Genomic DNA, 25,399 nt, shown 5'->3' with positions numbered 1-25,399 from the left:
TTTTGTCACCAAAAACGATGACTCCGATCATGCCGAACTAGCGACATTCTGGACAGGCCTAAAAAAACATTTTAAAACCATTTTCACAAAAAATTGCTGATTTCTATTTTTGTCACCAAAAACGATGACTCCGATCATGCCGAACTAGCGACATTCTGGACAGGCCTAAAAAAACATTTTAAAACCATTTTCACAAAAAATTGCTGATTTCTATTTTTGTCACCAAAAACGATGACTCCGATAATGCCGAACTAGCGACATTTTTGGACAGGCCTAAAAAAACATTTTAAAACAATTTTCACAAAAAATCTCAGATTTATATTTTTGTCACCAAAAACGATGACTCCGATCATGCCGAACTAGCGACATTCTGGACAGGCCTAAAAAAATATTTTATAACCATTTTCACAAAAAATTGCAGATTTCTATTTTGTCCCTAAAAACGATGACTCCGATCATGCCGAACTAGCGACATTCTGGACAGGCCTAAAAAAAACATTTTAAAACCATTCCCACAAAAAATTGCAGATTTCTATTTTGTCCCTAAAAACGATGACTCCGATCATGCCGAAAAAGCGACATTCTGGAAAGGCCTAAAAAAAAATGTAAAAACCATTTTCACAAAAGATTGCAGATTTCTATTTTTGACACCAAAAACGATGACTCCGATCATGCCGAACTAGCGACATTCTGGACAGGCTTAAAAAAACCATTTTAAAACCATTTTCACAAAAAATAGCAGATATTTTTTTTTCTTCATTTTTTGACACAAAAACAGTGACCCCGGTCATGCCGAACTATCGACATTCTGGACAGGCCTAAAAAAAAAAATTAAAACCATTTTCACAAAAAATTGCAGATATTTTTTTTTCATTTTCCTGACACAAAAACAGTGACCCCGGTCATGCCGAACTAGCGACATTCTGGACAGGCCTAAAAAAAACATTTTAGAACCATTTTCACAAAAAAAGCTCAATTTTTTTTGTTCATTTTTTGACACAAAAACAGTGACCCCGGTCATGCCGAACTAGCGACATTCTGGACAGGCCAAAAAAAAAAAAGTAAAACCATTTTCACAAAAAATTGCTGATATTTTTTTTTCATTTTCCTGACACAAAAACAGTGACCCCGGTCATGCCGAACTAGCGACATTCTGGACAGGCCTAAAAAAAACATTTTAAAACCATTTTCACAAAAAATTGCAGATTTCTATTTTGTCCATAAAAACGATGACTCCGATCATGCCGAACTAGCGACATTCTGGACAGGCCTAAAAAAACATTTTAAAACCATTTTCACAAAAAATTGCAGATTTCTATTTTGTCCCTAAAAATGATGACTCCGATCATGCCGAACTAGCGACATTCTGGACAGGCTTAAAAAAAACATTTTAAAACCATTTTCACAAAAAATTGCAGATTTCTATTTTGTCCCTAAAAACGATGACTCCGATCATGCCGAACTAGCGACATTCTGGACAGGCTTAAAAAAAACATTTTAAAACCATTTTCACAAAAAATAGCAGATATTTTTTTTTCTTCATTTTTGTGACACAAAAACAGTGACCCCGGTCATGCCGAACTAGCGACATTCTGGACAGGCCTAAAAAAAACATTTTAAAACCATTTCCACAAAAAATTGCAGATTTCTATTTTGTCCATAAAAACGATGACTCCGATCATGCCGAACTAGCGACATTCTGGACAGGCTTAAAAAAAACATTTTAAAACCATTTTCACAAAAAATTGCAGATTTCTATTTTGTCCCTAAAAACGATGACTCCGATCATGCCGAACTAGCGACATTCTGGACAGGCTTAAAAAAAACATTTTAAAAACATTTTCACAAAAAATAGCAGATATTTTTTTTTCTTCATTTTTTGACACAAAAACAGTGACCCCGGTCATGCCGAACTATCGACATTCTGGACAGGCCTAAAAAAAAAAATTAAAACCATTTTCACAAAAAATTGAAGATATTTTTTTTTCATTTTTGTGACACAAAAACAGTGACCCCGGTCATGCCGAACTAGCGACATTCTGGACAGGCCTAAAAAAAACATTTTAAAACCATTTCCACAAAAAATTGCAGATTTCTATTTTGTCCCTAAAAACGATGACACCGATCATGCCGAACTAGCGACATTCTGGACAGGCCTAATAAAAACATTTTAAAACCATTTTCACAAAAAATTGCAGATTTCAATTTTTGTCACCAAAAACGATGACTCCGATCATGCCGAAAAAGCGACATTCAGGACAGGCCTAAAAAAAAAATTTTAGAACCATTTTCACAAAAAATTGCAGATTTCTATTTTTGTCACCAAAAACGATGACTCCGATCATGCCGAACTAGCGACATTCTGGACAGGCCTAAAAAAAACATTTTAAAACCATTTCCACAAAAAATTCCAGATTTCTATTTTGTCCCTAAAAACGATGACTCCGATCATGCCGAACTAGCGACATTCTGGACAGGCCTAAAAAACATTTTAAAACCATTTTCACAAAAATTGCAGATTTCTATTTTGTCCCTAAAAACGATGACTCCGATCATGCCGAACTAGCGACATTCTGGACAGGCTTAAAAAAAACATTTTAAAACCATTTTCACAAAAATAGCAGATATTTTTTTTCTTCATTTTTTACACAAAAACAGTGACCCCGGTCATGCCGAACTATCGACTTTCTGGACAGGCCTAAAAAACATTTTAAAACCATTTTCACAAAAAAATGCAGATTTCTATTTTTGACACCAAAAACGATGACTCCGATCATGCCGAACTAGCGACATTCTGGACAGGCCTAAAAAAACATTTTAAAACCATTTCCACAAAAATTGCAGATTTCTATTTTGTCCCTAAAAACGATGACTCCGATCATGCTGAAAAAAGCGACATTCTGGACAGGCCTAAAAAAAACTTTTTAGAACCATTTTCACAAAAATTGCAGATTTATATTTTTGACACCAAAAACGATGACTCCGATCATGCCGAACTAGCGACATTCTGGACAGGCTTAAAAAAAAACATTTTAAAACCATTTTCACAAAAATTGCAGATATTTTTTTTCATTTTCGTGACACAAAAACAGTGACCCCGGTCATGCCGAACTAGCGACATTCTGGACAGGCCTAAAAAAACATTTTAAAACCATTTCCACAAAAAATTGCAGATTTCTATTTTGTCCCTAAAAACGATGACTCCGATCATGCCGAACTAGCGACATTCTGGACAGGCTTAAAAAAACATTTTAAAACCATTTTCACAAAAAATAGCAGATATTTTTTTTTCTTCATTTTTTGACACCAGAACAGTGACCCCGGTCATGCCGAACTATCGACATTCTGGACAGGCCTAAAAAAAAAAATTAAAACCATTTTCACAAAAAATTGCAGATATTTTTTTTTTCATTTTCGTGACACAAAAACAGTGACACCGGTCATGCCGAACTAGCGACATTCTGGACAGGCCTAAAAAAACATTTTAAAACCATTTTCACAAAAAAATGCAGATTTCTATTTTTGACACCAAAAACGATGACTCCGATCATGCCGAACTAGCGACATTCTGGACAGGCCTAAAAAAAACATTTTAAAACCTTTTCCACAAAAAATTGCAGATTTCTATTTTGTCCCTAAAAACGATGACTCCGATCATGCTGAAAAAAGCGACATTCTGGACAGGCCTAAAAAAACTTTTTATAACCATTTTCACAAAAATTGCAGATTTATATTTTTGACACCAAAAACGATGACTCCGATCATGCCAAACTAGCGACATTCTGGACAGGCTTAAAAAAAAACATTTTAAAACCATTTTCACAAAAAATAGCAGATATTTTTTTTTCTTCATTTTTTGACACAAAAACAGTGAACCCGGTCATGCCGAACTATCGACATTCTGGACAGGCCTAAAAATTTTTTTTAAACCATTTTCACAAAAATTGCAGATATTTTTTTTCATTTTCGTGACACAAAAACAGTGACCCCGGTCATGCCGAACTAGCGACATTCTGGACAGGCCTAAAAAAAACATTTTAAAACCATTTCCACAAAAATTGCAGATTTCTATTTTGTCCCTAAAAACGATGACTCCGATCATGCCGAACTAGCGACATTCTGGACAGGCTTAAAAAAACATTTTAAAACCATTTTCACAAAAAATAGCAGATATTTTTTTTCTTCATTTTTGACACCAGAACAGTGACCCCGGTCATGCCGAACTAGCGACATTCTGGACAGGCCTAAAAAAAAAATTCAAACCATTTTCACAAAAAATTGCAGATATTTTTTTTCATTTTCGTGACACAAAAACAGTGACCCCGGTCATGCCGAACTAGCGACATTCTGGACAGGCCTAAAAAAAAAATTAAAACCATTTTCACAAAAATTGCAGATATTTTTTTTCATTTTCGTGACACAAAAACAGTGACCCCGGTCATGCCGAACTAGCGACATTCTGGACAGGCCTAAAAAACCATTTTAAAACCATTTCCACCAAAAATTGCAGATTTCTATTTTGTCCCTAAAAACGATGACTCCGATCATGCCGAACTAGCGACATTCTGGACAGGCTTAAAAAAACATTTTAAAACCATTTTCACAAAAAATAGCAGATATTTTTTTTTCTTCATTTTTTGACACCAGAACAGTGACCCCGGTCATGCCGAACTATCGACATTCTGGACAGGCCTAAAAAAAATTTTTTAAACCATTTTCACAAAAAATTGCAGATATTTTTTTCATTTTCGTGACACAAAAACAGTGACCCCGGTCATGCCGAACTAGCGACATTCTGGACAGGCCTTAAAAAACATTTTAAAACCATTTTCACAAAAATTGCAGATTTCTATTTTTGACACCAAAAACGATGACTCCGATCATGCCGAACTAGCGACATTTTGGACAGGCCTAAAAAAACATTTTAGAACCATTTTCACAAAAAAGATCAATTTTTTTTTCTTCATTTTTTGACACAAAAACAGTGACCCCGGACATGCCGAACTAGCGACATTCTGGACAGGCCCAAAAAAAAAGTAAAACCATTTTCACAAAAATTGCAGATATTTTTTTTTCATTTTCGTGACACAAAAACAGTGACCCCGGTCATGCCGAACTAGCGACATTCTGGACAGGCCTAAAAAAAAAAATTTAAACCATTTCCACAAAAAATTGCAGATTTCTATTTTGTCCCTAAAAACGATGACTCCGATCATGCCGAACTAGCGACATTCTGGACAGGCCTTAAAAAAACATTTTAAAACCATTTTCACAAAAAATTGCAGATTTCTATTTTTGACACCAAAAACGATGACTCCGATCATGCCGAACTAGCGACATTTTGGACAGGCCTAAAAAAAACATTTTAGAACCATTTTCACAAAAAAAGATCAATTTTTTTTTTCTTCATTTTTTGACACAAAAACAGTGACCCCGGTCATGCCGAACTAGCGACATTCTGGACAGGCCAAAAAAAAAAAGTAAAACCATTTTCACAAAAAATTGCAGATATTTTTTTTTCATTTTCCTGACACAAAAACAGTGACCCCGGTCATGCCGAACTAGCGACATTCTGGACAGGCCTAAAAAAAAACATTTTAAAACCATTTCCACAAAAAATTGCAGATTTCCATTTTGTCCATAAAAACGATGACTCCGATCATGCCGAAAAAGCGACATTCTGGACAGGCCTAAAAAAAACTTTTTAGAACCATTTTCACAAAAAATTGCAGATTTCTATTTTTGTCACCAAAAACGATGTCTCCGATCATGCCGAACTAGCGACATTCTGGACAGGCCTAAAAAACATTTTAAAAGCAATTCCACAAAAAATTGCAGATTTCTATTTTGTCCCTAAAAACGATGACTCCGATCATGCCGAAAAAGCGACATTCTGGAAAGGCCTAAAAAAAACATTTTAGAACCTTTTTCACAAAAAAAGCTCAGATTTTTTTTGTTCATTTTTGACACAAAAACAGTGACCCCGGTCATGCCGAACTAGCGACATTCTGGACAGGCCTAAAAAAACATTTTAGAACCATTTTCACAAAAAACTCAATTTTTTTTTTCTTCATTTTTTGACACAAAAACAGTGACCCCGGTCATGCCGAACTAGCGACATTCTGGACAGGCCAAAAAAAAAAAGTAAAACCATTTTCACAAAAAATTGCAGATATTTTTTTTTCATTTTCCTGACACAAAAACAGTGACCCCGGTCATGCCGAACGAGCGACATTCTGGACAGCCCTAAAAAAAAAAATTAAAACCATTTTCACCAAAAATTGCAGATTTCTATTTTGTCCCTAAAAACGATGACTCCGATCATGCCGAACTAGCGACATTCTGGACAGGCCTAAAAAACATTTTAAAACCATTTTCACAAAAAATTGCAGATTTCTATTTTTGTCACCAAAAACGATGTCTCCGATCATGCCGAACTAGCGACATTCTGGACAGGCCTAAAAAACATTTTAAAAGCAATTCCACAAAAAATTGCAGATTTCTATTTTGTCCCTAAAAACGATGACTCCGATCATGCCGAAAAGCGACATTCTGGAAAGGCCTAAAAAAAACATTTTAGAACCTTTTTCACAAAAAAAGCTCAGATTTTTTTTGTTCATTTTTTGACACAAAAACAGTGACCCCGGTCATGCCGAACTAGCGACATTCTGGACAGGCCTAAAAAAAAATTTTGGAACCATTTTCACAAAAAAAACTCAATTTTTTTTTTCTTCATTTTTTGACACAAAAACAGTGACCCCGGTCATGCCGAACTAGCGACATTCTGGACAGGCCAAAAAAAAAAGTTAAACCATTTTCACAAAAAATTGCAGATATTTTTTTTTCATTTTCCTGACACAAAAACAGTGACCCCGGTCATGCCGAACGAGCGACATTCTGGACAGGCCTAAAAAAAAAAATTAAAACCATTTTCACCAAAAATTGCAGATTTCTATTTTGTCCCTAAAAACGATGACTCCGATCATGCCGAACTAGCGACATTCTGGACAGGCCTAAAAAAAACATTTTAAAACCATTTTCACCAAAAATTGCAGATTTCTATTTTTGACACCAAAAACGATGACTCCGATCATGCCGAACTAGCGACATTCTGGACAGGCCTAAAAAAAACATTTTAAAACCATTTTCACAAAAAATTGCAGATTTCTATTTTTGTCACCAAAAACGATGACTCCGATAATGCCGAACTAAGCGACATTTTTTGACAGGCCTAAAAAACATTTTAAAACAATTTTCACAAAAAATCTCAGATTTTTTTTTTCATTTTTTGACACAAAAACAGTGACCCTGGTCATGCCGAACTATCGACATTCTGGACAGGCCTAAAAAAATATTTTATAACCATTTTCACAAAAATTGCAGATTTCTATTTTGTCCCTAAAAACGATGACTCCGATCATGCCGAACTAGCGACATTCTGGACAGGCCTAAAAAAAACATTTTAAAACCATTTCCACAAAAAATTGCAGATTTCTATTTTGTCCCTAAAAACGATGACTCCGATCATGCCGAAAAAGCGACATTCTGGACAGGCCTAAAAAAACTTTTTAGAACCATTTTCACAAAAATTGCAGATTTCTATTTTGTCACCAAAAACGATGACTCCGATCATGCCGAACTAGCGACATTCTGGACAGGCCTAAGAAACATTTTAAAACCATTTCCACTAAAAATTGCAGATTTCTATTTTGTCCCTAAAAACGATGACTCCGATCATGCCGAAAAGCGACATTCTGGAAAGGCCTAAAAAAAATGTAAAAACCATTTTCAAAAAAAATTGCAGATTTCTATTTTTGACACCAAAAACGATGACTCCGATCATGCCGAACTAGCGACATTTTGGACAGGCCTAAAAAAACATTTTAGAACCTTTTTCACAAAAAAGCTCAGATTTTTTTGTTCATTTTTTGACACAAAAACAGTGACCCCGGTCATGCCGAACTAGCGACATTCTGGACAGGCCTAAAAAAACATTTTAGAACCATTTTCACAAAAAAACTCAAATTTTTTTTGCTTCATTTTTGACACAAAAACAGTGACCCCGGTCATGCCGAACTATCGACATTCTGGACAGGCCTAAAAAAAAACATTTTAGAACCTTTTTCACAAAAAAGCTCAGATTTTTTTGTTCATTTTTGACACAAAAACAGTGACCCCGGTCATGCCGAACTAGCGACATTCTGGACAGGCCTAAAAAAACATTTTAGAACCATTTTCACAAAAAAACTCACATTTTTTTTTCTTCATTTTTGACACAAAAACAGTGACCCCGGTCATGCCGAACTAGCGACATTCTGGACAGGCCAAAAAAATAAAGTAAAACCATTTTCACAAAAAATTGCAGATATTTTTTTTCATTTTCCTGACACAAAAACAGTGACCCCGGTCATGCCGAACTAGCGACATTCTGGACAGGCCTAAAAAAAACATTTTAAAACCATTTCCACAAAAATTGCAGATTTCTATTTTGTCCATAAAAACGATGACTCCGATCATGCCGAACTAGCGACATTCTGGACAGGCCTAAAAAACATTTTAAAACCATTTTCACAAAAAATTGCAGATTTCTATGTTTGTCACCAAAAACGATGACTCCGATCATGCCGAAAAAGCGACATTCTGGACAGGCTTAAAAAAAACTTTTTTAGAACCATTTTCACAAAAATTGCAGATTTCTATTTTTGTCACGAAAACGATGTCTCCGATCATGCCGAACTAGCGACATTCTGGACAGGCCTAAAAAACATTTTAAAAGCAATTCCACAAAAATTGCAGATTTCTATTTTGTCCCTAAAAACGATGACTCCGATCATGCCGAAAAGCGACATTCTGGAAAGGCCTAAAAAAAACATTTTAGAACCTTTTTCACAAAAAAAGCTCAGATTTTTTTGGTTCATTTTTTGACACAAAAACAGTGACCCCGGTCATGCCGAACTAGCGACATTCTGGACAGGCCTAAAAAAAACATTTTAGAACCATTTTCACAAAAAAAACTCAATTTTATTTTTCTTCATTTTTTGACACATAAACAGTGACCCCGGTCATGCCGAACTAGCGACATTCTGGACAGGCCAAAAAAAAAAAGTTAAACCATTTTCACAAAAAATTGCAGATATTTTTTTTTCATTTTCCTGACACAAAAACAGTGACCCCGGTCATGCCGAACGAGCGACATTCTGGACAGGCCTAAAAAAAAAAATTAAAACCATTTTCACCAAAAATTGCAGATTTCTATTTTGTCCCTAAAAACGATGACTCCGATCATGCCGAACTAGCGACATTCTTGACAGGCCTAAAAAAAACATTTTAAAACCATTTTCACCAAAAATTGCAGATTTCTATTTTTGACACCAAAAACGATGACTCCGATCATGCCGAACTAGCGACATTCTAGACAGGCCTAAAAAATACATTTTAAAACCATTTTCACAAAAAATTGCAGATTTCTATTTTTGTCACCAAAAACGATGACTCCGATCATGCCGAACTAGCGACATTCTGGACAGGCCTAAAAAAACATTTTTAAACCATTTTCACAAAAAATTGCTGATTTCTATTTTTGTCACCAAAAACGATGACTCCGATAATGCCGAACTAGCGACATTTTTGGACAGGCCTAAAAACATTTTAAAACCATTTCCACAAAAATTGCAGATTTCTATTTTGTCCCTAAAAACGATGACTCCGATCATGCCGAACTAGCGACATTCTGGACAGGCTTAAAAAAAACATTTTAAAACCATTTTCACAAAAAATTGCAGATATTTTTTTTTCATTTTCGTGACACAAAAACAGTGACCCCGGTCATGCCGAACTAGCGACATTCTGGACAGGCCTAAAAAAAACATTTTAAAACCATTTCCACAAAAAATTGCAGATTTCTATTTTGTCCCTAAAAACGATGACTCCGATCATGCCGAACTAGCGACATTCTGGACAGGCTTAAAAAAAACATTTTAAAACCATTTTCACAAAAAATAGCAGATATTTTTTTTTCTTCATTTTTTGACACCAGAACAGTGACCCCGGTCATGCCGAACTAGCGACATTCTGGACAGGCCTAAAAAAAAAAATTCAAACCATTTTCACAAAAAATTGCAGATATTTTTTTTTCATTTTCGTGACACAAAAACAGTGACCCCGGTCATGCCGAACTAGCGACATTCTGGACAGGCCTAAAAAAAAAAATTAAAACCATTTTCACAAAAAATTGCAGATATTTTTTTTTCATTTTCGTGACACAAAAACAGTGACCCCGGTCATGCCGAACTAGCGACATTCTGGACAGGCCTAAAAAAACCATTTTAAAACCATTTCCACCAAAAATTGCAGATTTCTATTTTGTCCCTAAAAACGATGACTCCGATCATGCCGAACTAGCGACATTCTGGACAGGCTTAAAAAAAACATTTTAAAACCATTTTCACAAAAAATAGCAGATATTTTTTTTTCTTCATTTTTTGACACCAGAACAGTGACCCCGGTCATGCCGAACTATCGACATTCTGGACAGGCCTAAAAAAAAAAATTTAAACCATTTTCACAAAAAATTGCAGATATTTTTTTTCATTTTCGTGACACAAAAACAGTGACCCGGTCATGCCGAACTAGCGACATTCTGGACAGGCCTTAAAAAAACATTTTAAAACCATTTTCACAAAAAATTGCAGATTTCTATTTTTGACACCAAAAACGATGACTCCGATCATGCCGAACTAGCGACATTTTGGACAGGCCTAAAAAAAACATTTTAGAACCATTTTCACAAAAAAAGATCAATTTTTTTTCTTCATTTTTGACACAAAAACAGTGACCCCGGACATGCCGAACTAGCGACATTCTGGACAGGCCCAAAAAAAAGTAAAACCATTTTCACAAAAAATTGCAGATATTTTTTTTCATTTTCGTGACACAAAAACAGTGACCCCGGTCATGCCGAACTAGCGACATTCTGGACAGGCCTAAAAAAAAAATTAAAACCATTTCCACAAAAATTGCAGATTTCTATTTTGTCCCTAAAAACGATGACTCCGATCATGCCGAACTAGCGACATTCTGGACAGGCCTTAAAAAAACATTTTAAAACCATTTTCACAAAAAATTGCAGATTTCTATTTTTGACACCAAAAACGATGACTCCGATCATGCCGAACTAGCGACATTTTGGACAGGCCTAAAAAAAACATTTTAGAACCATTTTCACAAAAAAAGATCAATTTTTTTTTTCTTCATTTTTTGACACAAAAACAGTGACCCCGGTCATGCCGAACTAGCGACATTCTGGACAGGCCAAAAAAAAAAAAGTAAAACCATTTTCACAAAAAATTGCAGATATTTTTTTTTCATTTTCCTGACACAAAAACAGTGACCCCGGTCATGCCGAACTAGCGACATTCTGGACAGGCCTAAAAAAAAACATTTTAAAACCATTTCCACAAAAAATTGCAGATTTCCATTTTGTCCATAAAAACGATGACTCCGATCATGCCGAAAAAGCGACATTCTGGACAGGCCTAAAAAAAACTTTTTAGAACCATTTTCACAAAAAATTGCAGATTTCTATTTTTGTCACCAAAAACGATGTCTCCGATCATGCCGAACTAGCGACATTCTGGACAGGCCTAAAAACATTTTAAAAGCAATTCCACAAAAATTGCAGATTTCTATTTTGTCCCTAAAAACGATGACTCCGATCATGCCGAAAAAGCGACATTCTGGAAAGGCCTAAAAAAAACATTTTAGAACCTTTTTCACAAAAAAAGCTCAGATTTTTTTTGTTCATTTTTTGACACAAAAACAGTGACCCCGGTCATGCCGAACTAGCGACATTCTGGACAGGCCTAAAAAACATTTTAGAACCATTTTCACAAAAAAACTCAATTTTTTTTTCTTCATTTTTGACACAAAAACAGTGACCCCGGTCATGCCGAACTAGCGACATTCTGGACAGGCCAAAAAAAAAAGTAAAACCATTTTCACAAAAAATTGCAGATATTTTTTTTTCATTTTCCTGACACAAAAACAGTGACCCCGGTCATGCCGAACGAGCGACATTCTGGACAGCCCTAAAAAAAAAAATTAAAACCATTTTCACCAAAAATTGCAGATTTCTATTTTGTCCCTAAAAACGATGACTCCGATCATGCCGAACTAGCGACATTCTGGACAGGCCTAAAAAAACATTTTAAAACCATTTTCACCAAAAATTGCAGATTTCTATTTTTGACACCAAAAACGATGACTCCGATCATGCCGAACTAGCGACATTCTGGACAGGCCTAAAAAAAACATTTTAAAACCATTTTCACAAAAAATTGCAGATTTCTATTTTTGTCACCAAAAACGATGACTCCGATAATGCCGAACTAGCGACATTTTTGACAGGCCTAAAAACATTTTAAAACAATTTTCACAAAAATCTCAGATTTTTTTTCATTTTTTGACACAAAAACAGTGACCCTGGTCATGCCGAACTATCGACATTCTGGACAGGCCTAAAAAAATATTTTATAACCATTTTCACAAAAAATTGCAGATTTCTATTTTGTCCCTAAAAACGATGACTCCGATCATGCCGAACTAGCGACATTCTGGACAGGCCTAAAAAAAACATTTTAAAACCATTTCCACAAAAAATTGCAGATTTCTATTTTGTCCCTAAAAACGATGACTCCGATCATGCCGAAAAAGCGACATTCTGGACAGGCCTAAAAAAAACTTTTTAGAACCATTTTCACAAAAAATTGCAGATTTCTATTTTTGTCACCAAAAACGATGACTCCGATCATGCCGAACTAGCGACATTCTGGACAGGCCTAAGAAACATTTTAAAACCATTTCCACTAAAAATTGCAGATTTCTATTTTGTCCCTAAAAACGATGACTCCGATCATGCCGAAAAAGCGACATTCTGGAAAGGCCTAAAAAAAAATGTAAAAACCATTTTCAAAAAAAATTGCAGATTTCTATTTTTGACACCAAAAACGATGACTCCGATCATGCCGAACTAGCGACATTTTGGACAGGCCTAAAAAAACATTTTAGAACCTTTTTCACAAAAAAAGCTCAGATTTTTTTTGTTCATTTTTTGACACAAAAACAGTGACCCCGGTCATGCCGAACTAGCGACATTCTGGACAGGCCTAAAAAAAACATTTTAGAACCATTTTCACAAAAAAAACTCAAATTTTTTTTGCTTCATTTTTTGACACAAAAACAGTGACCCCGGTCATGCCGAACTATCGACATTCTGGACAGGCCTAAAAAAAACATTTTAGAACCTTTTTCACAAAAAAGCTCAGATTTTTTTGTTCATTTTTTGACACAAAAACAGTGACCCCGGTCATGCCGAACTAGCGACATTCTGGACAGGCCTAAAAAAAACATTTTAGAACCATTTTCACAAAAAAAACTCACATTTTTTTTTCTTCATTTTTTGACACAAAAACAGTGACCCCGGTCATGCCGAACTAGCGACATTCTGGACAGGCCAAAAAAATAAAGTAAAACCATTTTCACAAAAAATTGCAGATATTTTTTTTTCATTTTCCTGACACAAAAACAGTGACCCCGGTCATGCCGAACTAGCGACATTCTGGACAGGCCTAAAAAAAAACATTTTAAAACCATTTCCACAAAAAATTGCAGATTTCTATTTTGTCCATAAAAACGATGACTCCGATCATGCCGAACTAGCGACATTCTGGACAGGCCTAAAAAAACATTTTAAAACCATTTTCACAAAAAATTGCAGATTTCTATGTTTGTCACCAAAAACGATGACTCCGATCATGCCGAAAAAGCGACATTCTGGACAGGCTTAAAAAAAACTTTTTAGAACCATTTTCACAAAAAATTGCAGATTTCTATTTTTGTCACGAAAAACGATGTCTCCGATCATGCCGAACTAGCGACATTCTGGACAGGCCTAAAAAACATTTTAAAAGCAATTCCACAAAAAATTGCAGATTTCTATTTTGTCCCTAAAAACGATGACTCCGATCATGCCGAAAAAGCGACATTCTGGAAAGGCCTAAAAAAAACATTTTAGAACCTTTTTCACAAAAAAAGCTCAGATTTTTTTGGTTCATTTTTTGACACAAAAACAGTGACCCCGGTCATGCCGAACTAGCGACATTCTGGACAGGCCTAAAAAAAACATTTTAGAACCATTTTCACAAAAAAAACTCAATTTTATTTTTCTTCATTTTTTGACACATAAACAGTGACCCCGGTCATGCCGAACTAGCGACATTCTGGACAGGCCAAAAAAAAAAGTAAAACCATTTTCACAAAAAATTGCAGATATTTTTTTCATTTTCCTGACACAAAAACAGTGACCCCGGTCATGCCGAACGAGCGACATTCTGGACAGGCCTAAAAAAAATTAAAACCATTTTCACCAAAAATTGCAGATTTCTATTTTGTCCCTAAAAACGATGACTCGATCATGCCGAACTAGCGACATTCTTGACAGGCCTAAAAAAAACATTTTAAAACCATTTTCACCAAAAATTGCAGATTTCTATTTTTGACACCAAAAACGATGACTCCGATCATGCCGAACTAGCGACATTCTGGACAGGCCTAAAAATACATTTTAAAACCATTTTCACAAAAAATTGCAGATTTCTATTTTTGTCACCAAAAACGATGACTCCGATCATGCCGAACTAGCGACATTCTGGACAGGCCTAAAAAACATTTTTAAACCATTTTCACAAAAATTGCTGATTTCTATTTTTGTCACCAAAAACGATGACTCCGATAATGCCGAACTAGCGACATTTTTGGACAGGCCTAAAAACATTTTAAAACAATTTTCACAAAAAATCTCAGATTTTTTTTTCATTTTTGACACAAAAACAGTGACCCTGGTCATGCCGAACTATCGACATTCTGGACAGGCCTAAAAAATATTTTATAACCATTTTCACAAAAATTGCAGATTTCTATTTTGTCCCTAAAAACGATGACTCCGATCATGCCGAACTAGCGACATTCTGGACAGGCCTAAAAAAAACATTTTAAAACCATTTCCACAAAAATTGCAGATTTCTATTTTGTCCCTAAAAACGATGACTCGATCATGCCGAAAAAGCGACATTCTGGACAGGCCTAAAAAAAACTTTTTAGAACCATTTTCACAAAATTGCAGATTTCTATTTTTGTCACCAAAAACGATGACTCCGATCATGCCGAACTAGCGACATTCTGGACAGGCCTAAAAAACATTTTAAAACCATTTCCACTAAAAATTGCAGATTTCTATTTTGTCCCTAAAAACGATGACTCCGATCATGCCGAAAAAGCGACATTCTGGAAAGGCCTAAAAAAAAATGTAAAAACCATTTTCAAAAAAATTGCAGATTTCTATTTTTGACACCAAAAACGATGACTCCGATCATGCCGAACTAGCGACATTTTGGACAGGCCTAAAAAACATTTTAGAACCTTTTTCACAAAAAAGCTCAGATGTTTTTTGTTCATTTTTTGACACAAAAACAGTGACCCCGGTCATGCCGAACTAGCGACATTCTGGACAGGCCTAAAAAACATTTTAGAACCATTTTCACAAAAAAACTCAATTTTTTTTCTTCATTTTTGACACAAAACAGTGACCCCGGTCATGCCGAACTATCGACATTCTGGACAGGCCTAAAAAAAAAATTAAAACCATTTTCACAAAAAATTGCAGCTATTTTTTTCATTTTCGTGACACAAAAACAGTGACCCCGGTCATGCCGAACTAGCGACATTCTGGACAGGCCTAAAAAAAAACATTTTAAAACCATTTCCACAAAAAATTGCAGATTTCTATTTTGTCCGTAAAAACGATGACTCGATCATGCTGAAAAAGCGACATTCTGGACAGGCCTAAAAAACTTTTTTAGAACCATTTCCACAAAAAATTGCAGATTTCTATTTTGTCCCTAAAAACGATGACTCGATCATGCCGAACTAGCGACATTCTGGACAGGCCTAAAAAAACATTTTAAAACCATTTCCACAAAAAATTGCAGATTTCTATTTTGTCCCTAAAAACGATGACTCGATCATGCCGAACTAGCGACATTCTGACAGGCCAAAAAAAAAGGAAAACCATTTTCACAAAAAATTGCAGATTTCTATTTTGTCCATAAAAACGATGACTCCGATCATGCCGAACTAGCGACATTCTGGACAGGCTTAAAAAAACACATTTTAAAACCATTTTCACAAAAATTGCAGATTTCTATTTTGTCCCTAAAAACGATGACTCCGATCATGCCGAACTAGCGACATTCTGGACAGGCCTAAAAAACATTTTAAAACCTTTTTCACAAAAATTGCAGATTTCTATTTTTGACACCAAAAACGATGACTCGATCATGCCGAACTAGCGACATTCTGGACAGGCCTAAAAAAATTTTAAAACCATTTTCACAAAAATTGCAGATTTCTATTTTGTCACCAAAAACGATGACTCCGATCATGCCGAACTAGCGACATTCTGGACAGGCCTAAAAAACATTTTAAACCATTTTCACAAAAATTGCTGATTTCTATTTTTGTCACCAAAAACGATGACTCCGATAATGCCGAACTAGCGACATTTTTGGACAGGCCTAAAAACATTTTAAAACAATTTTCACAAAAATCTCAGATTTTTTTTCATTTTTTGACACAAAAACAGTGACCCTGGTCATGCCGAACTATCGACATTCTGGACAGGCCTAAAAAATATTTTATAACCATTTTCACAAAAATTGCAGATTTCTATTTTGTCCCTAAAAACGATGACTCGATCATGCCGAACTAGCGACATTCTGGACAGGCCAAAAAAAAAAAGGAAAACCATTTTCACAAAAATTGCAGATTTCTATTTTGTCCATAAAAACGATGACTCCGATCATGCCGAACTAGCGACATTCTGGACAGGCTTAAAAAAAACATTTTAAAACCATTTTCACAAAAATTGCAGATTTCTATTTTGTCCCTAAAAACGATGACTCCGATCATGCCGAACTAGCGACATTCTGGACAGGCCTAAAAAACATTTTAAAACCTTTTTCACAAAAAATTGCAGATTTCTATTTTTGACACCAAAAACGATGACTCGATCATGCCGAACTAGCGACATTCTGGACAGGCCTAAAAAAACATTTTAAAACCATTTTCACAAAAAATTGCAGATTTCTATTTTGTCACCAAAAACGATGACTCCGATCATGCCGAACTAGCGACATTCTGGACAGGCCTAAAAAAACATTTTTAAACCATTTTCACAAAAAATTGCTGATTTCTATTTTTGTCACCAAAAACGATGACTCCGATAATGCCGAACTAGCGACATTTTTGGACAGGCCTAAAAAACATTTTAAAACAATTTTCACAAAAAATCTCTGATTTTTTTTTCATTTTTGACACAAAAACAGTGACCCTGGTCATGCCGAACTATCGACATTCTGGACAGGCCTAAAAAATATTTTATAACCATTTTCACAAAAAATTGCAGATTTCTATTTTGTCCCTAAAAACGATGACTCCGATCATGCCGAACTAGCGACATTCTGGACAGGCCTAAAAAAACATTTTAAAACCATTTCCACAAAAAATTGCAGATTTCTATTTTGTCCCTAAAAACGATGACTCCGATCATGCCGAAAAAGCGACATTCTGGACAGGCCTAAAAAAACTTTTTAGAACCATTTTCACAAAAATTGCAGATTTCTATTTTTGTCACCAAAAACGATGACTCCGATCATGCCGAACTAGCGACATTCTGGACAGGCCTAAAAACATTTTAAAACCATTTCCACTAAAAATTGCAGATTTCTATTTTGTCCCTAAAAACGATGACTCGATCATGCCGAAAAGCGACATTCTGGAAAGGCCTAAAAAAAAATGTAAAAACCATTTTCAAAAAAATTGCAGATTTCTATTTTTGACACCAAAAACGATGACTCCGATCATGCCGAACTAGCGACATTTTGGACAGGCCTAAAAAAACATTTTAGAACCTTTTTCACAAAAAAGCTCAGATTTTTTTGTTCATTTTTGACACAAAAACAGTGACCCCGGTCATGCCGAACTAGCGACATTCTGGACAGGCCTAAAAAAACATTTTAGAACCATTTTCACAAAAAAACTCAATTTTTTTTTCTTCATTTTTGACACAAAAACAGTGACCCCGGTCATGCCGAACTATCGACATTCTGGACAGGCCTAAAAAATTTTTTTAAACCATTTTCACAAAAAATTGCAGCTATTTTTTTTTCATTTTCGTGACACAAAAACAGTGACCCCGGTCATGCCGAACTAGCGACATTCTGGACAGGCCTAAAAAAACATTTTAAAACCATTTCCACAAAAATTGCAGATTTCTATTTTGTCCCTAAAAACGATGACTCCGATCATGCCGAACTAGCGACATTCTGGACAGGCCTAAAAAAACATTTTAAAACCATTTCCACAAAAAATTGCAGATTTCTATTTTGTCCGTAAAACGATGACTCCGATCATGCTGAAAAAAGCGACATTCTGGACAGGCCTAAAAAAACTTTTTAGAACCATTTCCACAAAAATTGCAGATTTCTATTTTGTCCCTAAAAACGATGACTCCGATCATGCCGAACTAGCGACATTCTGGACAGGCCTAAAAAAACATTTTAAAACCATTTCCACAAAAATTGCAGATTTCTATTTTGTCCCTAAAAACGATGATCCGATCATGCCGAACTATCGACATTCTGGACAGGCCTAAAAAAAAAATTAAAACCATTTTCACAAAAAATTGCAGATATTTTTTTCATTTTCGTGACACAAAAACAGTGACCCCGGTCATGCCGAACTAGCGACATTCTGGAAAGGCCTAAAAAAAAAATTAAAACCATTTTCACAAAAAATTGCAGATATTTTTTTTCATTTTCGTGACACAAAAACAGTGACCCCGGTCATGCCGAACTATCGACATTCTGGACAGGCCTAAAAAAAAAAATTAAAACCATTTTCACAAAAAATAGCAGATATTTTTTTTTCTTCATTTTTTGACACCAGAACAGTGACCCCGGTCATGCCGAACTATCGACATTCTGGACAGGCCTAAAAAAAAAATTAAAACCATTTCCACAAAAATTGCAGATTTCTATTTTGTCCCTAAAAACGATGACTCCGATCATGCCGAACTAGCGACATTCTGGACAGGCCTTAAAAAAACATTTTAAAACCATTTTCACAAAAAATTGCAGATATCTATTTTTGACACCAAAAACGATGAGTCCCGATCATGCCGAACTAGCGACATTTTGGACAGGCCTAAAAAAACATTTTAGAACCATTTTCACAAAAAAGCTCAATTTTTTTGTTCATTTTTTGACACAAAAACAGTGACCCCGGTCATGCCGAACTAGCGACATTCTGGACAGGCCAAAAAAAAAAAGGAAAACCATTTTCACAAAAATTGCAGATTTCTATTTTGTCCATAAAAACGATGACTCCGATCATGCCGAACTAGCGACATTCTGGACAGGCTTAAAAAAACATTTTAAAACCATTTTCACAAAAATTGCAGATTTCTATTTTGTCCCTAAAAACGATGACTCCGATCATGCCGAACTAGCGACATTTTTGGACAGGCCTAAAAAACATTTTAAAACAATTTTCACAAAAATCTCAGATTTTTTTTTTCATTTTTTGACACAAAAACAGTGACCCTGGTCATGCCGAACTATCGACATTCTGGACAGGCCTAAAAAATATTTTATAACCATTTTCACAAAAATTGCAGATTTCTATTTTGTCCCTAAAAACGATGACTCCGATCATGCCGAACTAGCGACATTCTGGACAGGCCTAAAAAAACATTTTAAAACCATTTCCACAAAAAATTGCAGATTTCTATTTTGTCCCTAAAAAACGATGACTCGATCATGCCGAAAAAGCGACATTCTGGACAGGCCTAAAAAAACTTTTTAGAACCATTTTCACAAAAATTGCAGATTTCTATTTTTGTCACCAAAACGATGACTCGATCATGCCGAACTAGCGACATTCTGGACAGGCCTAAAAACATTTTAAAACCATTTCCACTAAAAATTGCAGATTTCTATTTTGTCCCTAAAAACGATGACTCCGATCATGCCGAAGCGACATTCTGGAAAGGCCTAAAAAAAAATGTAAAAACCATTTTCAAAAAAAATTGCAGATTTCTATTTTTGACACCAAAAACGATGACTCCGATCATGCCGAACTAGCGACATTTTGGACAGGCCTAAAAAAAACATTTTAGAACCTTTTTCACAAAAAAAGCTCAGATTTTTTTTGTTCATTTTTTGACACAAAAACAGTGACCCCGGTCATGCCGAACTAGCGACATTCTGGACAGGCCTAAAAAAAACATTTTAGAACCATTTTCACAAAAAAAACTCAATTTTTTTTTTCTTCATTTTTTGACACAAAAACAGTGACCCCGGTCATGCCGAACTATCGACATTCTGGACAGGCCTAAAAAATTTTTTTTAAACCATTTTCACAAAAAATTGCAGCTATTTTTTTTTCATTTTCGTGACACAAAAACAGTGACCCCGGTCATGCCGAACTAGCGACATTCTGGACAGGCCTAAAAAAAACATTTTAAAACCATTTCCACAAAAAATTGCAGATTTCTATTTTGTCCCTAAAAACGATGACTCCGATCATGCCGAACTAGCGACATTCTGGACAGGCCTAAAAAAAACATTTTAAAACCATTTCCACAAAAAATTGCAGATTTCTATTTTGTCCGTAAAAACGATGACTCCGATCATGCTGAAAAAAGCGACATTCTGGACAGGCCTAAAAACTTTTTAGAACCATTTCCACAAAAAATTGCAGATTTCTATTTTGTCCCTAAAAACGATGACTCCGATCATGCCGAACTAGCGACATTCTGGACAGGCCTAAAAAAACATTTTAAAACCATTTCCACAAAAATTGCAGATTTCTATTTTGTCCCTAAAAACGATGACTCGATCATGCCGAACTATCGACATTCTGGACAGGCCTAAAAAAAAAATTAAAACCATTTTCACAAAAAATTGCAGATATTTTTTTTCATTTTCGTGACACAAAAACAGTGACCCCGGTCATGCCGAACTAGCGACATTCTGGAAAGTCCTAAAAAAAAATTAAAACCATTTTCACAAAAAATTGCAGATATTTTTTTCATTTTCGTGACACAAAAACAGTGACCCCGGTCATGCCGAACTATCGACATTCTGGACAGGCCTAAAAAAAAAATTAAAACCATTTTCACAAAAATAGCAGATATTTTTTTTCTTCATTTTTTGACACCAGAACAGTGACCCCGGTCATGCCGAACTATCGACATTCTGGACAGGCCTAAAAAAAAATTAAAACCATTTCCACAAAAAATTGCAGATTTCTATTTTGTCCCTAAAAACGATGACTCCGATCATGCCGAACTAGCGACATTCTGGACAGGCCTTAAAAAACATTTTAAAACCATTTTCACAAAAATTGCAGATATCTATTTTTGACACCAAAAACGATGAGTCCGATCATGCCGAACTAGCGACATTTTGGACAGGCCTAAAAAAACATTTTAGAACCATTTTCACAAAAAAGCTCAATTTTTTTGTTCATTTTTTGACACAAAAACAGTGACCCCGGTCATGCCGAACTAGCGACATTCTGGACAGGGCAAAAAAAAAGGAAAACCATTTTCACAAAAAATTGCAGATTTCTATTTTGTCCATAAAAACGATGACTCCGATCATGCCGAACTAGCGACATTCTGGACAGGCTTAAAAAAAACATTTTAAAACCATTTTCACAAAAAATTGCAGATTTCTATTTTGTCCCTAAAAACGATGACTCCGATCATGCCGAACTAGCGACATTCTGGACAGGCCTAAAAAAAACATTTTAAAACCATTTCCACAAAAAATTGCAGATTTCTATTTTGTCCCTAAAACGATGACTCCGATCATGCCGAAAAAGCGACATTCTGGACAGGCCTAAAAAAACTTTTTAGAACCATTTTCACAAAAATTGCAGATTTCTATTTTTGTCACCAAAAACGATGACTCCGATCATGCCGAACTAGCGACATTCTGGACAGGCCTAAAAAACATTTTAAAACCATTTCCACTAAAAATTGCAGATTTCTATTTTGTCCCTAAAAACGATGACTCGATCATGCCGAAAAAGCGACATTCTGGAAAGGCCTAAAAAAAAATGTAAAACCATTTTCAAAAAAAATTGCAGATTTCTATTTTTGACACCAAAAACGATGACTCCGATCATGCCGAACTAGCGACATTTTGGACAGGCCTAAAAAAACATTTTAGAACCTTTTTCACAAAAAAAGCTCAGATTTTTTTGTTCATTTTTGACACAAAAACAGTGACCCCGGTCATGCCGAACTAGCGACATTCTGGACAGGCCTAAAAAAACATTTTAGAACCATTTTCACAAAAAACTCAATTTTTTTTTCTTCATTTTTTGACACAAAAACAGTGACCCCGGTCATGCCGAACTATCGACATTCTGGACAGGCCTAAAAAAATTTTTTAAACCATTTTCACAAAAATTGCAGCTATTTTTTTCATTTTCGTGACACAAAAACAGTGACCCCGGTCATGCCAAACTAGCGACATTCTGGACAGGCCTAAAAAACATTTTAAAACCATTTCCACAAAAAATTGCAGATTTCTATTTTGTCCCTAAAAACGATGACTCCGATCATGCCGAACTAGCGACATTCTGGACAGGCCTAAAAAAAACATTTTAAAACCATTTCCACAAAAAATTGCAGATTTCTATTTTGTCCGTAAAAACGATGACTCCGATCATGCTGAAAAAAGCGACATTCTGGACAGGCCTAAAAAAACTTTTTAGAACCATTTCCACAAAAAATTGCAGATTTCTATTTTGTCCCTAAAAACGATGACTCCGATCATGCCGAACTAGCGACATTCTGGACAGGCCTAAAAAAAACATTTTAAAACCATTTCCACAAAAAATTGCAGATTTCTATTTTGTCCCTAAAAACGATGACTCCGATCATGCCGAACTATCGACATTCTGGACAGGCCTAAAAAAAAAAATTAAAACCATTTTCACAAAAAATTGCAGATATTTTTTTCATTTTCGTGACACAAAAACAGTGACCCCGGTCATGCCGAACTAGCGACATTCTGGAAAGGCCTAAAAAAAAATTAAAACCATTTTCACAAAAAATTGCAGATATTTTTTTTCATTTTCGTGACACAAAAACAGTGACCCCGGTCATGCCGAACTATCGACATTCTGGACAGGCCTAAAAAAAAAATTAAAACCATTTTCACAAAAATAGCAGATATTTTTTTCTTCATTTTTTGACACCAGAACAGTGACCCCGGTCATGCCGAACTATCGACATTCTGGACAGGCCTAAAAAAAAAAATTAAAACCATTTCCACAAAAAATTGCAGATTTCTATTTTGTCCCTAAAAACGATGACTCGATCATGCCGAACTAGCGACATTCTGGACAGGCCTTAAAAAACATTTTAAAACCATTTTCACAAAAAATTGCAGATATCTATTTTTGACACCAAAAACGATGAGTCCGATCATGCCGAACTAGCGACATTTTGGACAGGCCTAAAAAAAACATTTTAGAACCATTTTCACAAAAAAAGCTCAATTTTTTTTGTTCATTTTTTGACACAAAAACAGTGACCCCGGTCATGCCGAACTAGCGACATTCTGGACAGGCCAAAAAAAAAAAAGGAAAACCATTTTCACAAAAAATTGCAGATTTCTATTTTGTCCATAAAAACGATGACTCCGATCATGCCGAACTAGCGACATTCTGGACAGGCTTAAAAAAAACATTTTAAAACCATTTTCACAAAAAATTGCAGATTTCTATTTTGTCCCTAAAAACGATGACTCCGATCATGCCGAACTAGCGACATTTTTGGACAGGCCTAAAAAACATTTTAAAACAATTTTCACAAAAAATCTCAGATTTTTTTTTTTCATTTTTTGACACAAAAACAGTGACCCTGGTCATGCCGAACTATCGACATTCTGGACAGGCCTAAAAAAATATTTTATAACCATTTTCACAAAAAATTGCTGATTTCTATTTTGTCCCTAAAAACGATGACTCCGATCATGCCGAACTAGCGACATTCTGGACAGGCCTAAAAAAAACATTTTAAAACCATTTCCACCAAAAATTGCAGATTTCTATTTTGTCCCTAAAAACGATGACTCCGATCATGCTGAAAAAGCGACATTCTGGACAGGCCTAAAAAAACTTTTTAGAACCATTTTCACAAAAATTGCAGATTTCTATTTTTGTCACCAAAAACGATGACTCCGATCATGCCGAACTAGCGACATTCTGGACAGGCCTAAAAAACATTTTAAAACCATTTCCACTAAAATTGCAGATTTCTATTTTGTCCCTAAAAACGATGACTCCGATCATGCCGAAAAAGCGACATTCTGGAAAGGCCTAAAAAAAAATGTAAAAACCATTTTCAAAAAAAATTGCAGATTTCTATTTTTGACACCAAAAACGATGACTCCGATCATGCCGAACTAGCGACATTTTGGACAGGCCTAAAAAAACATTTTAGAACCTTTTTCACAAAAAAGCTCAGATTTTTTTGTTCATTTTTTGACACAAAAACAGTGACCCCGGTCATGCCGAACTAGCGACATTCTGGACAGGCCTAAAAAAAAACATTTTAAAACCATTTCCACAAAAAATTGCAGATTTCTATTTTGTCCATAAAAACGATGACTCCGATCATGCCGAACTAGCGACATTCTGGACAGGCCTAAAAAAACATTTTAAAACCATTTTCACAAAAATTGCAGATTTCTATTTTTGTCACCAAAAACGATGACTCGATCATGCCGAAAAAGCGACATTCTGGACAGGCTTAAAAAAAACTTTTTAGAACCATTTTCACAAAAATTGCAGATTTCTATTTTTGTCACCAAAAACGATGTCTCCGATCATGCCGAACTAGCGACATTCTGGACAGGCCTAAAAAACATTTTAAAAGCAATTCCACAAAAAATAGCAGATTTCTATTTTGTCCCTAAAAACGATGACTCCGATCATGCCGAAAAAGCGACATTCTGGAAAGGCCTAAAAAAAACATTTTAGAACCTTTTTCACAAAAAATTGCAGATATTTTTATTTCATTTTCCTTACACAAAAACAGTGACCCCGGTCATGCCGAACGAGCGACATTCTGGACAGGCCTAAAAAAAAAATTAAAACCATTTTCACCAAAAATTGCAGATTTCTAATTTTGTCCCTAAAAACGATGACTCCGATCATGCCGAACTAGCGACATTCTGGACAGGCCTAAAAAATACATTTTAAA

This window comes from Salmo salar, chromosome ssa25 (assembly GCF_905237065.1).
Source record: "Salmo salar chromosome ssa25, Ssal_v3.1, whole genome shotgun sequence".
NCBI classification, from domain to species: domain Eukaryota; kingdom Metazoa; phylum Chordata; class Actinopteri; order Salmoniformes; family Salmonidae; genus Salmo; species Salmo salar.
The sequence above is the reverse complement of the archived record's forward strand: the minus strand, read 5'-3'. Positions refer to the sequence as shown.